General features: G+C 41.9%; 1 long non-coding RNA gene across 2 annotated transcripts in view; it reads left to right on the forward strand.

Annotated features, from left to right (window-relative positions):
* The window catches only part of LOC139438385 (uncharacterized), a 141,953-nt gene that overhangs the window by 97,299 nt on the left and 29,707 nt on the right, over window positions 1–14,947 (forward strand). For both annotated transcript variants that reach the window (XR_011648052.1, XR_011648053.1), the window contains one exon: window positions 3,488–3,577. This is a non-coding gene — a long non-coding RNA (uncharacterized lncRNA). The remainder of the gene's footprint in view (window positions 1–3,487; window positions 3,578–14,947) is intronic.

A 14,947-nucleotide genomic window follows, 5' to 3' on the forward strand; every position in this document is an offset into this window, starting at 1 on the left:
CAGGACTCCTGTGGCCACAGGAATGCAAACATTCTCTGAAGTCACATGCTCACCCCAGCTAGGCTGACCTAAGGCTTTGTTCATAGCTAAGATGTTGAGTCAAATATGAACTTAGTGAGTGCTACTATTTTGCTAACTTGCATGCTTAAATTGTACATGTTTTTCAGTAGCTGGAGCATTGTCTCAAGCACACAGAATCCCATGAAGCTGCTACAACTGTGATCAAAATTTCCTTTCAATAATCATTGACTTTAGAATAAAATTGCTTGTAAGTACCATGGAAATAGTATGGCAGCAGAGTTGAACATTCACTCACATTACTTTCAGATGTGTAAAAGAAAAAAATTAACTGTGGCCAACTCTTATTTGCAATTGTGATGTCCTAGAAAGTCACCGTGGATGCTGAATTAGCAAATACTGAGCCATTACTCCTACCGGAAATACAGGATTAAGTATCTGTGAGTCTGTGGTCACAATGTTTTCATCAGTCGATCAGTACATGATCCTATTTATGTGTTTCTGTTTAAAGACACCTCGTTTATATATATAGTACTCATAAATGTTGAACTCACGGCCAACAGTGCCATAACTCATGGCTGAATGAATCTGATCCAATGCACATGTTTTCTCTGTAGCGTTCACATCACAGCCTTCTTGTGCTTAGGAACACCAGGCAGCACTTCAGCACTGTGCTTGGGGACTCTTCTCATTTCCTCATTGCTAAAACAAAGGCCAGGCAATGGGTTGGATTAAACAGTGGGCATTTATTGGCTCATGGCTTTGAGGCTAGGAGAGGGCCAAATCAAGGCAATACTTTCTTCCCAAAGACTGGCATTCTGGGACTGGCTGCCTGGGATCCTTGGTCCCGGGCTCTTCTGTTGCATGACAATGCACATGGCGGCCTCCTCCGGCCTCTCCCTTCTTTTCTGGGTTCCATTGATGTTCAGCCTCTGACTTCTTCCTCTCTCTGAATTTCATTCTACTTATAAAGGACTCCAGTGGTAGGGCTAAGACCCATCCTGATGAAGGTGGGCCACACCTTAACTGAAGGAACTTCATAAAAGGTCCTCCTTACCTTCATACCCGCAGGGATGGACTAAGTTTAAGAACATGTTTTTCTGGGGTACATAGCTCCAGACTACCACAGCAGCCATTTTAAACAATGAAATCACCCACAAAAAGCACAAAAATGAAAACTTTTGCACTAAATATACCATCAAAGGGGTGCTTGCTTAGAGCTGGAACAGGAAGGCAGTGTGATACCTTGTTCAACTTCGGCTAGGACTGTGTGCCACCAGTGACTCAAATTTTTTGCTGCTCTGTGAATATCTGCAAATGACTATAAAAGTCAAATATGAACTTGATTTGGGCATTAAAAATAAATCTTTGCAAATATATAATCTACAAATAAAGAGTCTCGACTGCAATTTATTTATCTATCCCCCTAACTCACTTTGTAGCTGAGGACTTGACATTTGTGGACCAAGAAAACCTCAGTCTCCTCCTTTCTGAACTTTCTCATCAACATAAGTTGTGGTCTTTTCATAAACTTATTTTATTTTGTTTTATTTTTTAAAGATTTATTTTTTATTTCTCTCCCCTTCCCCCTTCCCCCCGGTTATCTCTTCTCTGTGTCCATTCGCCGTGTGTTCTTCTGTGACCGCTTCTATCCTTATAAGTGGCATTGAGAATCTGTGTTTCTTTTTGTTGCTTCGTCTTGCTGTGTCAGCTCTCCATGTGTGCAGCGCCATACTTGGGCAGGCTGCACTTTCTTTTGCTCTGGGTAGCTCTCCTTATGGGGCGCACTCTTTGCACGTGCAGCTTCCCTATGCAGGGGACACCCCTGCGTGGCAGGGAAATCCTTGCGTGCATCAGCCCTGAGCATGGGCCAGCTGCACACAGGTCAAGGAGGCCCGGGGTTTGAACCGTGGACCTCCCATGTGGTAGGCGGACGCCCTATCCATTGGGCCAAGTCCTCTTCCCATATAAACTTATTTTAAAATATATGGCTTTTTAGTTCTCTGTGGGAAATCTGATCTTTCCACACAATAGCCAGGAAACAAAATTCCAGTTAAAAATTTCTCGGTCTCTTCCTATTTAAACAATTTCCATTCATTTTAAATACTGAGTCTAGTAAAAGTTGAATGCCCTATCAGACCTGCTGAGCAATTGCTCTGGAAGTCTCAGTCCATTTGGGGTAGAAGCTCAGCTTCTGAGAGTTCTACTCTCCATCATCTTCTTCCAAGATGGCGGCTGAATGTATGTGGGGTCATCGAGTTGGATGAGGGTCCCAGGCTCTTGCAACTCTTTGGACATGTGTGGCTCATGGCCACTGAATGGGGTTTGTCTGGATCCCACCATGAAGAGTCTTCTCCATTTGGTATGCAGTTTCCTGGTTGACGTCATCCATGATCTTGTCTCCTCCAGCTTGTTCAAGACTCCTGGTCTTCCCTGTGGACTTAGCAGAGCTCAGCTGCCCTTGACCAGTCCTCTGAGTTCTGGCAGGAACTCACTTTTATTTCCAGCATTCTGCCCAGCTGCCTGTTGCTAGAGGGGCTACTCAGCCTGCCACAAGCCCCTGGAAGTCTGCCAGCCTGCACATCTGTCCTCTAGTCCACCCCTATGGAGCTAGGGCCTGATTGCAGAATCTTCTACTAAGTCAGACAGATGCATATGCTTGTTGCTGTAGGGCACCTGTGCAAGGCTGCCCTCCCATCGTCCAAGGGTGAAGACCGCACCATGGTCTCTCCTCACAGTGCTCTCAATCTGTCTACCCTCACCTCCACGCCATTACAGTGAGGGAGATGGAGATATCTGCTCTTATTGCCAATTTCACTCTCATCCACTTCTCCTGCCCACATGGGTCTGTACTGGAAGGTATGGGTTGTTTCTTTACCAACATGAGTGGTTCTCAAACTTGATGACACACTGGAATCGTCTGGGGAGTTTTTTTAAAAATGCTGGTGCTTGGGTCCTACAGCCATGGATTGTGATATTACTGGGTTGGATTATGTCCTGCACATTAGAATATTTAAACTTCACAAAGTGATTCTTATGTACAACCAGGGTCAAAAACTACTGCTCTGCAATGTACCCTGAGTTCTGTCTATTCTTGGCATAAAATTAAAATCTATTTTGTCTGACTGTCTGTGCATCTCTCCATCTATCTATATTTATAATTTATCTAGCTAGCTAGCTAACTTTCTTAGCTATCTATTTACCTAACTACCTATATCTCATCTATCTACCTGTCTGTCTCTCTGTATCTATCTATCTGTCTGTCTGTCTATCTATCTATCTATCTATCTAATTGCTCTATCATCTATCGAGAGACAGCTCCAGGGTTGTACTACAATATGTCACATGGGAAGTCAAAGTTTTTATTTAAAAAGTTGCTCTCAACAAAGCATGTCTAGTAAGAAAAACAAATCCCTTTTGCTGGTCAACATTTCAACACGGACTCATCATTTGTCTTTGTGTCTTGCAGTAAGAGGGCAACTTCCGCCTACTCCCTTGGGCCCATGGAGGCCTCAGAATGTTCCAGTATAACTAGGGAGAAGGACACACTCTCTGAAAGGCAAGTATGGAAATCACATTAATAGTTTCCAGAATATTACCTTTAGAACACTGCTGTTCTCTATGTCATAGCAAGTGAGGCATTTCAGGGTCAGATGGACATTTATGTGTGCCATGTGCATTAAGGGTCATAAGCCGTGAATTATAGAACCAATAGGGAGCTACTAGAGAAAGGAAGGTGGTTTCAGGTTCCAAGGTAGCAAAATTGCTAGTGATTTGACCAGAGATGCTATTTCAGTAGAAACCAGGTGGAATGTCAAGGCAGGGAGGCCCAGGAGGTCTACCAGGTGACTTAAAATCAGGAGCTTAAGTGTCCTCTAGGAGATTTTGAGGGAACAGAGAACAAAGAGACAGGACTGTGAAAGGTGTAAAAAATTGCTTTTCTAGGTGACTATGTGGAGGATACCATTTCACCTGACTTCAGATTAATCATTGAAGTATTAATATAATAAGGAAGGGATGTAGTTTCTGCTAGCTGGTTAACCTGTGCTGTCATTCCTTTGTTTCACACCCTTCTCTTTTCCCCTGTACAAAAAACGTATCTGGCTGCTCTTGCATAGTTTGTACAAATGTTACACAGCAATGCAAGGTGTTGGTGGAGGGGATGGGTCCCCGGATGATGTTTTGCATGCTTATTTTATAAGTTTAGAACTTTTACTGTACATTTTATGCTTATGTTCCTGTATGAATGATGCACTTCCATAAAACTTTAAAAAAAAGAAAAAATGCATCTGGCAAATCGAACAGCTTCCATTTCATTTCTCTCTCTCTCTTTCTCTCTCTCTCTTTCCCCTCCTTCCCCCGTCTGTCTCCTCAGATGCAAAGTCCTGGGCATTTGCCCCTCATAGTGTCCGACAGCATCTTTTCTTTCCATCACAAGTAGGCTAAGGGGCTTGTAGGAGGTATACAGATTTATTATGCGTTAAAACGCTCTCTCTGTGTTCAACAAAGATTGAAAACAAATACAGTCATGTCCACGGATGAACACTAGTGTATAAACTCACTTTTTAATTTTTTTCTAATGACTTGAAAGATATTTTAACCATCACTAGAAAACCTGTCAGGGGTCTGCCAGGGGGCGTTGAGCAGTGCCTGGAGACAATTTTAGTTGTCACAGCTTAGAGGATGAGGGACGGGTTCCAGTGGCATCTGTGAGTAGAGTCCAAGGATACTGCCAAACATCCTACAGTGTGCAAGACAGTCCCTGCAGCAAAGAACTAGCCGGTCCCAAAAGTCAATAGTGTGGAAGTCGAGAAACCCTGTCCTATATAAACAGTATTGTCCTGAGATAATTTTACATTTCAAAGTTCTTTCCATGTTTTCTGAGGCCTTTCAAAAACTGTTGGTCTTAATTGGTTACTTACCATGCTTTCAAGATCCAAATTGGTTCTGACTGAATTCAGCCTTCTCTATTTCATTGTTTATTTTCTCTTCCATGACATTCACCATTTGCCCCAGATTCAAGATGGGGAAAGTACGGTAAAATCTGAAACTTATTTTGGGTCACTGACTGCTAGGACAAGGCCCAAGCCTAATTGCTAATCGATTTAGGTTGTAGAAATATTTCTTGTATTGACACTAGCTGTATTTATTTAATTTAGTTATTTTGGAATGTGTAAATATTATGCAGTCAATATGCCTCAGAGGGGTATTTTCTTTCACTTTTTAAAAAATACAGCAGAAGTTGATTTTGTTTCAGCTGTCATTATCTCCACTTTGTGTTCAGTTGACCTTTGTCAGGAAATATCAAAAGCAATTGTCCAATCTAGATTTTTTAAAGTCTCACAGTAGGATATTTTCATGCAACTTACTGTTCTGTACCAGTCGCAGTAATATATTATGCATAGAAATATATTGTGCCATATAATGTACTTCATGACTTCTTTTGGTATTCTGAAAGGATTTTTATTATTTTGTTGTTTTCTGCTTAATCTTCAAGACACTGTGTGCGTTGGGGCAGTGTTTTACCCATAGTATGGACTGGACCTTTTTTCCAAAATATTCTTATGTTTGCTGCTACCTACAAGAACTTTTAAAAATGCACAAACACAGGCACCTCAATTTGAGGGAAAACAATCTGATTAGAAGTAGATCCACATTTAGACGTTTTCCAGATTGTCAGAGTCCGTGGGTTTGGGCTGACTCATAGTGCACCATTACAGAATGGCAATCTCTTGCTTTCCGGCCTCCTGTAGCACACCAATTAATTATTCACAACTTTCCCCAGGCAACCAAGCGCCTTACCTAAACTATTAGCTTCAGCAACTTTTTCCCCTGTTCCTTTCCAAACAGATGCCATGATTTGGGCTCAAAGATATAAAACCACCTGGAATCCCTTCCTATAGTCATTTAGAACAAAAATCAGTGTAAAACATTTATCATTTATGTCTGATTCTGCCACCTTTGAGTGGCTCAGCAACTCTCAGGAGAGTGTTCTGGCTGTTATTTGATGGTCTTTGGGATTGCAGGAATGGTCTATGGAAGAGCAAGATGCCAGTAACTATTACTGATTCCTAAAATATCAATGCATGTATACACTGTTGTTATATTTCAGTGAAACTGCTTTATTTTCTCATTTGATTCTTCCAGGCAACTATGGTGCTTTACAATTACAACATTAAACATAGAGATATAGATAAATTCTAACTAAGCAATTTTTGTACAAATGTTATTTTCAATAAAATTGGATGATTCTAAAAAAGTTATCTTGAAAATAAAACATAAAATCTCAATTTTTCATGACCAGTCCCATCACAGAAGAGGAAAATGGCACACTAGAGGAATTTCCTACCCAGAGGCACAGCCAGAACTGCAACTACATCCACCAGGACTTCATTCATTCATTCTTTCATGTATCCATCCATCCATCCATCCATCCATCCATCCATCCATCCATCCATCCATCCATCTATCCATCTATCCATCCTTCTCAGTCAGAAGCACATATGATTACAGCAGTGGACCAGCAATTGTGTTAGGTTCTGGAAATAGAAAGAAGTGCAAGACACTATTTTTAGATAAACTATTCCAAAGGTGATCACATAAGGTGTGTCTATATGTCAAAAATTTCCTCAACGGAATGTTTTGAGAGTCACTATATAATTCCACAAAGAGGCATTTACGAAGACTTCCTTTAGTATAGGGATGGCATGGGTTAATTCACTCACTTGTGTAAGTGTGGAACTGACTTGGGGACAACTGGTAAAGGCATGAAATGAGCCTTTTCATGTTCTGCTCTCACAACTTTCCTGGGCAGAGTGCCTGAGAGGCACCTCACCCAGGGAAGCTGGCATCCCCAGGTAGCTATTGGAATGATGTGTTAACAGTCCTTAGCTGCCAAGAGGAGACCCGTGTAATGGACCAGCCTTGGGGTTTCAGCTTCCACTTGCCAAACACATGAGGAGTACTGAGGTGTTTAGACTTTGCAAGAGACAACTCTCTCCCCAGGCATGTGGGAGGAGAAGCACGGGGCTGATCCTTCTTAGCTGTTCTTGTGTAAAAGTAGCATAAAAAGAGGAGAAAGGATGCTTGGAAGAGTGAGCTATGAAAAGAGGTAAGAACTAAAGAAAACTGTGGGGAGAACAAAGATGATTTAGGAATTGAAGTGCGTAATGACACTAAAATGAAGTAGAGAAGTCACTCATTTTACAGATTAACTGACAGTTTTCATTTTAAGATAAAAAATCCTTTCGAAGTCTTCAGAAAATATATAAGATTCCCTCTATTTCCCAAATAAAATAGCAAATGCATCCCAGTGCCATTTAATGAGACAGTTATTGGTCTGTATTAAATAAGTTTTTCGTTGTGTGAAATCATGTTTTCAGAATAACCTTTTCATGGATTTGTATCGGTTTCTTGCTTAACAGTGTCAGTCCTTAGACAAGTGGTTATCAAACACTGTTGATTCATTTCAATAGATATTTTTAGGAATGTTCAAAAAAAGTCTTTCTTTTCCTTTTCTTTTTATTGTGTACTTTTCCCCCCATTCCCACCCCCACCCTGCTGATTTTTTTGCTATCTGTGTCCATTCGCTGTGTGATCTTCTGTGGAGAAGTAGGAGCCTGTGACCACCCCCACCCGAGAGGGAAAATTCCACAGCCCCCTAACCACCTATATCTCGCTTCTGTAACAAGCTTGCTCGACTGTAAAACCTTATCTCAAGGCCGCCTCCTGTAGAAAGTGTCAGTCAGCCCCTAGACCAACTTAACTCAGACCCTTATAAATAACAAAAACTCCCCAACCACTTATCTCCCCTGATAGAATTCCCAGCGCTTGATTAACCGCAAACATCTGCTTCTGTACATGCTTGCTTGCTGAGCTATTGCCCCGCCTGAACCTAAAAGCCTGTATAATCAAACTCCCCCCACGACTCAGGGCTGCTCTCCCCTCTGCGTAGGAGAGGCAGTCGCTGCGCGGCTAATAAAGCTCTCAATTGGAACTTTATTCAGAGTCTGAGTCTGGTCGATATCGCTAGTCTATAACACTTCTATATCTGTTTCTCTTTTTTGTCTTGTCTTCTCATCTTTCTCCTCTAGAATTCACTGGGATTTAATCCTGGGGACCTCCGATGTGGAGAGAGGTTCCCTGTCAATTGCCCCACCTCAGTTCCCGGTCTCTGCGGCACTTTGCTTTGACTCTCCCTTTTGTCTCTCTTGTTGTGCCATCATCTTGCTGCATGACTCACTTGTGCGGGCACTGGCTCACCACGTGGGCAATGGCTTGCCATGCAGGCACACTTTCTCTTCTTTTTCATCAGGAGGTCCCAGGGATCGAACCTGGGTCGTCCCATATGGTAGGCAGGGGCCTTATCACTTGAACCACCTCTGCTTCCCTTGTTGTGTACTTTTAATAAGCAGAATTTTAAAAGCTAGACATCATATATGCAAATATGATTAGTCCTTCACCATTGTCACATGTGAATTACAAAAGTTACTCAAACCATAGTTTTGGAAACTCTTGTGACTTCTCTCAAGTGCTATTTTAAGAAAATATTTCATGGTCTTTTTTAATATTGAAATTTCAATCATCTGTCACATTAGTCCACCATTTTACCAGCCTTCCTTTGCCCAGGATGATTTTTATGTTTTGTTTTGTTCTTTTGTTTTTTAAAGATTTATTTTATTTATTTTTCTCCCCTTCCCTCCACCCCCCCTCGTCTGCTCTCTGTGTCCATTTGCTGTGTGTTCTTCTGCATCCGCTTGCATTGTCAGGCGACACTGGGAAACTGCATCTCTTTTTTGTTGCATCATCTTGCTGCATCAGCTCTGTGTGTGCGGCCTCACTCCTGGGTGGGCTGCACTTTCTTCATGTGGGGCAGCTCTCCTTGCAGGGTGCACACCTTGCACGTGGGACTCCCCTATGCTGGGACACCCCTGTGTGGGACAGCACTCCTTGCATGCAGCAGCACTGTGCATGGCCCAGCCCACCACAGGGTCAGGAGGCCCTGGGGATCGAACCCTGGACCCTCCATATGGTAGGCGGGTGCTCTATCAGTTGAGCCATGTCTGCTTCCCCCAGAATGATTGTTGACTGTGTCATAAAGTCAAGTATGCAACTGTTGATATTCTAAAGGATGTAGCTCAGATAAAGGACAAAGTAAAAGAGGAAAGAATCTAAAAATGATTGGAGGAAGGGCAGCATTATTAAATTCATAAAGCCTTGAAGAGGACTGTTTGGTGGGATGCAACCGAATTTAATGTATAAGACTCAGCGTATTTGCCAAAAACAGTCTCTATTCCTTTACCTTAGATATACACCTTATAAATGATTGAATGTCTTGAGTTGTTATCAAGTCATGCTGGGGATAAAAAGAGCAGCTCATTTAGAAGCTGTAACTCTGCTGCCCATATATCAGATGATAATCTTCCCTCTCCCTTCTTTGGTTGTCCAGGCAACTATTTTGAGTAGCACCAAGATGGCTCCATGCTACTCCATGCCATTACCAGGTGGGGAAAATCTTCCATTCATGCTTAAAGAGGAAAAGCAGAACTCGGCAGATTGTCCATCTAAGTGCTATTCAAGTAAACTTACATTGGAATGTCCTTCCTCGTCCATGCCGACATTGTGGATCTCAACAGTACACAAATAAAAATTATGGTGTATTTAATACAGTGCCTTTTAGTCAAGTGTTTAGTATTGCATTTGGCTTCATGAAATTTGGAATTTTACTGTTGTAGTTACAATAAGAAATTTCAAGGGAATCATTTTATGGTATATAGTTTAGTTCTTACTCATATCTTGGCTTCTAATTCTATTTGTAACATTCACTCAGTTTTAACTTTGTGAATAAAGTTCAAATATTTCAAGCTGTCTTTTTGTTCTAATTGTTCTTGGCTTCAATAGGCAGTGGCAGAGCCAAGCAGAATACAAAAGTAAGTCTTAAATAAAAATCAGAATATATTGGATTAGCCAAATGCTTTCCCCTTCAGTTAGTTAGGAAATACTCTTGTATTTTGCCAACATTTGAAACACATTTCTATTGTTCTTTGCCACAAACCCTTTTTTCCATCACTCGAAATATTCAACAGTTTTCATGTACATTAAAAGAGATGGAGATATTTATGTTACAAAAGTAAGAGTTAGATATGCCAGATGGATTTCAAATGGCTGTAGTAACAAGTTATGGAATTATTTAAGTAGGAAAGCAGCAGTGGATTCTCCTTGTCAGTTAAGCCATGATGATATTCATTATGCCCTCATTAAAAGGTAGGAAATTACAAATGTTCGTCTTTGGAAATTTACATCTCATAGAAGTAAAGGTGACACGATGTCTTTACTGTGTATGCTCCACAGTCGTTCTCTGTGCTGAATATGTCCAGACCAAACGCTGGCTGGAAACACTTGACCTGCACAGCCCTTCTTCCAGAACAACTGCCAGACTCCTGGCATGCTCCTGTCCGTGGCCCCCCCGGGTTGCTCTCTCCCAAATGCCCCTGCGTCCCAGGCCAGCCCAGCACATTGCAGAACCCAAAGCCCCGTCCCCTCCATGCCATTGTGCTTTGCATGGGCCATTTTAAAACCCATTTCTTCAACAAATATTTGCTGAGTGTCCACCACGTGGTGAGCTTTTGAAGGTGGTTTGTTTAGGGAGATTTGCTGTCTGACTTTGAATTCCCCCAGAAGCAAATCCTGTGCTGTGGATTAAATTGTGTCCCCCCCCCAGATAGTCCAAGTCCCAGCCCCTGATGCTGCCGGGCAGATGGAGCAGTCACGCAGACTCTCCTGGGATGAGTCACTGGTTGAGAGCTCTGGGGCTGCTAATCCCTCAGCCTGTCCAGGCACGTAAAGTGGGTTCCGACCGCGAGAGCCAGCCTTGGGGCAAAGGTGCAGGAGCCAGCAGAGGAGAGAGCATGTGGGCTCGCAGCGCGTTCTCCCTTCTTTAAATGTTTCCTGATGTCATGGCCTTTTGAAGTATGTTTGTTTGTGCGTTCTAGGCTTCATCTCACTGGGGAGCCCAAGGAGATTCTGCAGAGTTCTGGGGCTTGGGCTGTGCATCTTGTGCATGCACATGCACAAAAGGTAGCTGGTAAAATGGATGAGCTGAGCAACTGCGTGCGGCTTCCCTGCGCCTATCACTTTTTCCTCAGTCCTTGCCTTTGATGGTGAGCTCAATCTCTTTTTGTTCTCAAAATGAGCACATGCACTACTTCTCCCACTTCAAAACCCCTTCCCAATCTTATCCCTCCCTCTCGGTCTCTTTGTATCTCTCCTCTTTGCCTCTTTTCCATTTCAGGTCCCCTCCCCTTCATAACTGATGATCTTTGACAAATCCTTGGGTTAGTGGAAATGAGAACCTGGGAAACATTGCGCCCCGGGGGTGTAATTGCAAGAGAGCAAGAGGTCAAGACCCTGAAGAGGGCGATGGTTGTAGGGCAACTACTTCTCTGCAAACTGGTCAGCACCAGCAGGTGAGACGCCTCCTGGGGAAACTGTGAGCCACTCAAGTGCACCATCTGGACTCAACCAGTCCGGAAGCTCAGCCAGTCAATCAAGAGTAGAGCCTGCTCTGACACCAGTTGACTTAAATCTCTGCAGACTCCTCGTCCTGCAGCCCCAGCCTACAGAGAGCCCCCCCTCCCCTCCGAGCTGGAGGAGTTTCCTACTACGAAAGGTCATCTCATTCACTGTGAGTTCAGCAGCTTTGCTTGTAGGTGGACAGCTTGTTGATAATTTCTATGAAACCCAGACCCTTTGGGGGCCTGTCACAGAGTCGTCTCCATTGGTGTCCCAAACTGCTCACGTCCTAAATGCCTCACTTGAGTTTCGATTGTCCATTGTGGGGCAAAACTGACCCTCCCTGGGTACTGCATGAGACTTCTGGGTTCACTGAATTTCAGAAAACAGCTCTTCCATGTTTTTCTTACCTCCCTTCCTTTTCTACCCTCCCAGTCATGGTTGCACCGAAGCAAATTTTTTGTGACAAGAATGCTTCACCTCGTGGTCACATCATCTCTCTCAACCCTCCTGCAGCTGAGAATTTGTGATTTAGGGAAGCCTCTTTCTCACTCACGGTGACTTCTTTCTTAGTCCTTCATGAAAAGAGAATTTTGCCTAGCTCTGTCTGAGTCCCAGTTTTTTCTCAGGCAACAGCAGTTCTACCCCAACCCCATACATTAAGACTCACTCCTTGAGGGTTGAGGAGGCTCATATTTAATTTCTTTTCCTTCCTAACCTAGGAGGTTCTCTTTTCCCTATTTAATACACTCCCTAATAAAAACGAAAAGAAATGTAACCACCTGCATCCTCTAATTTGAATGACTCAGGCCTTTGTTTTGATTCGTGAGCTCTAAATGAAAAAGGTTAGGACCCATCCTGTAAAAGCAAAACGTGCAATCAGCATCATCTCCATCTGTGCAAATTCCAGTAATGTGGCCTATTTTCTCAAAATTCAGAGCGCCAATTCTTTACTGCTTTTATTTCCATACTAGTCAGCTCTTCTACTGGATTTCCACAAAAGCAAATGTCCTGGTCGATGTTGCCTGCCTAGTAAACACACAAAGATCCCAGTGGACTACAACACTCTATTTCCTTTATCCTTGGTGATTTCTTTCAGGTTTGTTTTTACCTCTTTTTCCTTACATTTTTATATTTTCCTTCCTCTGCACTATGGTTTCAATCCTTACACTCAATTTGAATCACTTTTTTGGGTTAACTAGAACGTTTATCTAACAAAATTTAAATCTTTCCATTTCACTGTTGTTACTTTTCCATTTTTAAACTACTGAATTAAAAGAAAGCTGGTTGGACTCAGTACAGATAATCAGAGTTGAACAATTCATTGAAAAGAGAGTTCTGATGTCATCACTTTCGCACATGTACGTTAGCATTCCATTCTGATATCTGACCTGATCTATACGCACACACTAAATCTAATGGAAAGACCTTTGAAGCAGTGCAATACCTATAACAAATAGATGCCTATAGCATATATATGTGATAAATATATATATATATGCTAAACAGATTATCTAGACTCCTTCACTACCCAGCTTTTAGTTACCAAAGTTATTGCTATCCAAATTCATGAAATTCATTTTTCAGATAGGATTATTGCAAGAAAGCATTCAAGTAGATTGTCCCTTGGGTGAGCAAAACACAGTATCTGAACACAGGAACTGAGTCAATTTGGAAAAAAGATTTCCTCTCTTCTCTTCATCCTTCTTTCAAGATATACCATATCCTTAGGCATAAGTGATTCTTTCAGAATGTACTTTTTTTAAAACTGTAAGAATTTATCAAAGTTAGCAGCCCATAGATAATTGCCCTTATCGGTCAAAGGTGAACTAAAGGATTTAGTGTAAAATGATAAAGAATGCAGCTTCTTCACATGGACAAATTTATCAGTACCCTGGGAGAATTTGGTTCAGAGAGTATAATTTTAGCACCAAAAGTCCCCAAATGTCTGTAATATAAATCAGCTCCTATCTAATAATATGGTATAGTCACACTCAGTCAAAGGCATTTCTGACATTTAAGAATCTTGAAAAGTAGGTGTTTCTACTCATTTTATGATCACTAGCATGGGAGATTCTGCCAGACAATGTTTCAGGTAGAGAATTCAGCATACCATCAATGTTGGTTTTGGCATAAGCTCTTGGAGGTCATCAAAAATGACTTTTATGGTGTTCCCCATTCTTTGTTTTCATATTTGTTTTGTTTTTTGGTGATGTATGAAGGATGATATTGATTGATTATGTTATAACCACCACAGCCAAGAAGCCATCAACTTTGAAAGAACCCATTAGGTACTAAGGAGACTTCAGGGGAAAAACTTTTATGGCATTTCTGGCCATTGTGCATTGCATATTTTTACAATTTCCGGTGCTTTGGTTTTACCTCTGACTAAAAAATAAACAATGACATCTTACATGCGGCAGGGTTTTACTCATTTTCCTTAGTAGAGAATGCAATGGCTAAGGAACAATTTCAATCCCGTGGAATTATGGGGATTTCATTTGCTACAATGAGAAGTTCTTAGAAGATCTGCTCTGCCAGGGGCTATTTGAGCAAAAATAAAATGCTCTTGTTTATGACTTTGAAGTCCTGTGTTGACTCAGATCCATTGCTGTTTTAATATTTAAGTAACATGAGAAGCCTAGTACTGCCTCTAAAATCATTAAACAGATTGTGTTCTTGCTGAAAGAAAAATGATGTGAGGGTGGTTAATCACCTATAGATTTGTAATAGAATAAAATGAGATTTAGCACTCTCTTGGGCATCCCTCCTATTTGTGAGGCACAGTTCAAAAGACATCCTGGTTTCATTTCACTGAGCGAAGAGGCTAGATCTTGTTTCCAGATAAAATTTCTCCAAGTTTTAAAAATTACATCTCAGAAAATACTCCTGCAATGTACAGACGGAGCCATGTAATGCTAAATCCAAGGCTTTTCCTTTTCCTGGTTTTCATATAGGTACCTGGAAAAGCATATTGATTCTACAGGTCATTAGTGGACCATTTACAGTGAAGGTCAAGAGTGGGGGAAAGGGGAAAGAAATAGTATCTTTGGCCATCCTAGTTTAATTCATCTTCCCAGGAGAATAACTATGGCTTCCCACATGAGTGAGTTTTATAGAAAACAGAAACATTTGAAAGCGTAAGTATTTTCAAAGAATGTTCACCCATTTTCTCTGAAAAAAAAAAACAAACAAACAAACATATAAAGTACATTGCACATCTCTGCCCATGGAACCGAACCTGGAGACTTCCTGTGTTGGTCAGGGGCTCACAGTCCCCATCGTGAGCCTTGGGTTCTGTTCAAGCCTGTAGTGCAGAGGTCGTCCTCCAGGTGTCGTGGACGCCTGAGACTGCTGGACCTCCTGTTAAATGGCCCCAAGTGCCGTGCTTGCCGAGTCATTGGCTTTGTTTTATGGC

The sequence above is a fragment of the Dasypus novemcinctus genome, chromosome Y (assembly GCF_030445035.2).
Source record: "Dasypus novemcinctus isolate mDasNov1 chromosome Y, mDasNov1.1.hap2, whole genome shotgun sequence".
NCBI lineage: Eukaryota > Metazoa > Chordata > Mammalia > Cingulata > Dasypodidae > Dasypus > Dasypus novemcinctus.